This window comes from Cynoglossus semilaevis, chromosome 15, assembly GCF_000523025.1.
Source record: "Cynoglossus semilaevis isolate Cse_v1.0 chromosome 15, Cse_v1.0, whole genome shotgun sequence".
NCBI lineage: Eukaryota > Metazoa > Chordata > Actinopteri > Pleuronectiformes > Cynoglossidae > Cynoglossus > Cynoglossus semilaevis.
The window spans coordinates 18,091,225-18,094,149 of record NC_024321.1 but is presented as its reverse complement, the minus strand read 5'-3'; the positions used below and the strand labels follow the sequence as shown (position 1 = coordinate 18,094,149).

Here is a 2,925-nt window from a genome sequence, read left to right as displayed (position 1 = left end):
AAAAAAATCAATAACTGATGGAGGAGGAGATTAATAGGAGATATCGCGATATTTTCTTCAACTCCTGCTAATGATCATGTTGACACCCGTCCTTCCACCACATTTTCCCACTGTTTTCTGTCACAGAGTCACAGAAACAACATGGCGCGTCATGAAGACGTATCCTCCCTGAACCGGCTCTGACAGTCAGATGGACCTGTTTTAAGGTGCTCTAATTTAAGTCGGTATTCCTGACTTGAAAACATCATTATTTAGTGGCAATCGGGTCATCTCAGTGAATTACGGCGTGAGGGAGAAACTCCGGGAGCACATTGGTGCCTGGGCTGCAACAGCATGATTAATGTCTCCTCATTTAAATAGTACAGATGGCTGCAGCCACGGCGGCTGAATTATTGTTCGAAGTGATAATTGCATTCTTTGCATTCCTCAGTGAGTTTGTTAGGGAAAATGAAGAATCTTGGATATTCGAAGCACCAGCCCCGCTGACTGATATGTTACTTATGCTAAGTGCCAGCCAACGCAATCAATTACGTGCAGTGCCGTCGCCGTCCTGGTCCTCCAATACACGTGGTACTTTTCAAGTACTACACACAACTGGACAGAACACAGCGTACTCATCTTTGAGACGTCTGTCTCTCTCTCTATATATATAGAATATAAATATTTTTATTATATGTACATGTATATGATTAAAAGTTAAGTTTAAGTCGCTAAAAATAAATGAAAAGAAAATTAAATTAAATTTCCTCTTGTGACACTGATTACAATTTCAACTGATTAAAACCAACTCTAAACTGTCTGTCAGAACGGACAAAGCTTTAGACTCATTAGGTAAAAATAGCTCTGCGTTTACTTGAAGGGGTTTCAGATGCTGCCCGTACCGTAGGCTGTGAGCGTGGGAAGGATGTCAACACATGAAACTACACCCGTCTGTTAAAGTAGTTGGCGCCTCATTAATTACAGAAAACTGTCTCCGTCAGGTCGGCGTGACGGAAGAGTTGTTGGAGCAAATTTGAATTTGGCAATCGCCTCAGTGTAACCAGCAGAGGTCAGAGCAGTTACTGCGTGGTGTGAAAGTCTTTTCTACGATTGACTGGTCGGACGGAGGACGCCGCGCTAATCTGACGCTAACATTCCAGAGTCATTTTTTTCCTTCTCTCTTTTTGTCAATTGATGTTTTTTGCCAAAGAAATCAGAACGTCGGGTTAATGTCGTGTTTTTTTTTTTTCTACGATTGACCTTTGTTTTTCTTTTTGGTGTTGGACTGAACTGGAGAGCCTGTGGTCAAGTGGTCAGCAGCTCTGGCCTGTTACCAGTTCAAATCCTGTTACTGGAGTGGTGTTTAACAGAGAACAAAATACAGGAACTTTAGTGATTTAGTGCTTGGTACAAAAAAGGTTAGGGGCCGCCGCCATAGACTATTTCGCACACGGTAGAAACCGAGGAAAATCGATCACATGGTCCGGTGAATCAAACGGTGAGACCATGGCTTCATATGATACCAGCTGTAAAGTCCATTCAAGTTCTTTCTTCTTCTAGAACCTTCTAAAAAAAAAAACCCCACCGTGGATGACTGCGACAGGCGTGCTGTCAGTCATGGAGTCCATTAAGCTCACAGTGAACTGCACTCATGCATCATTTACGTCTGATTCTCACTGCGTGTCACATTTGTTACGCCCCAAGAAAAAGAATCCCAAGTATCGCAAGGGGGGTGCGAGTAAAGACGAAACCCGTCACTGGTCTTTTCCTCAATTTCATAACCAACAACCAACGACAAACAAAACCCTCCTCAGAACCTTCCACCAACGACAAACAAAACCCTCCTCAGAACCTTCAGTTCCCTCAGGAACCAAATACCGTGATGACAGAACAACGATCACAGGTGAGGTTGTGCTAATCCTCGGCGTTTCTAAACCGATCGGCTTCGCTCTCAAACCAACGTTGTGACAGGATTTCCTCTTCCTCTGGGCTCCAACTATTGAACGAACGAGGAACCAAACAGACGCTGATGTTGCACTGGTTACAGCCCGTATTGTTTCCTCTCTGAGAGCACCTTGTTTTTGAAGCCCTTGTTGGACTGATCGGCACTTTGACGGAGGAAAAGCTTTAGAAGCTGAATGTGGATGAATATTTAATGTATTTGACTTGGGAGAACAATCGTACGGAATGAAAGAGAAACGCTAATGTGCAGCTAACTGTAAAGAGCAGAGAAACAAGACGAGGAAGAGGAGGAGGAGGAGGAGGAGGCAGCAGCTGAGGAGAATCCTCCAGGGTGACAGGAGGGAAACTAAAGTGGCTTCAGAAGAGTTCACTTGCTGTATGTTCAGAGTTTTGTTTTTTTCTGATGAACAGTCTTACTTTGGGGCTTCAGCGACAGGAACGGGATTTTTTTTTTCTTTCTTTCTCGCATTTGTAAACAGAGAGTTCTAATTTTAAAATAAAAAAACTGTGAATGTTACTCATTCAGTTGTTATGAACGACGGCTGCTCTTCAGATAAATGATGACATTTATTCTTTAAATGTAATTTCACAGCTGGAGGAGGAAAACAAACTGAAGGTTCAAACGTCTGAAAGGCTGAAATTAAAGATGAGAATTTATTTTCTTTGGATTACGTAAAGTAATAAGTTTCATATTTTTTTCTGTCTTAAAATAAAAAAATATAAAAAAAACCTTTATCAACGTACTTGAACATCGGAAATCGCAACAATCTTAGTCACTGAGTCACTGGTCTGTCGCAGGGCATTTCATGGAGGCAAACAAGGATTTAAACTTGCAACCTCAGCCAGTTAAGAATGTTAAGAATTTTTTAAAAATATTTTCCATTTCCTTACACACAAACCTGACCATAATCTGACCATAATCTGACCATAATCCTAATCCCAACTCTGAACTAAATCTTATATTTTACCTGGAAGGGACCGACA

General features: G+C 41.7%; 1 protein-coding gene across 1 annotated transcript in view; it reads right to left on the bottom strand.

Annotated features, from left to right (window-relative positions):
- Positions 1–2,925, bottom strand: part of tenm1 (teneurin transmembrane protein 1) — a gene marked incomplete at its 5' end in the record, with an annotated part of 89,066 nt that overhangs the window by 45,529 nt on the left and 40,612 nt on the right. The window lies entirely within an intron of this gene.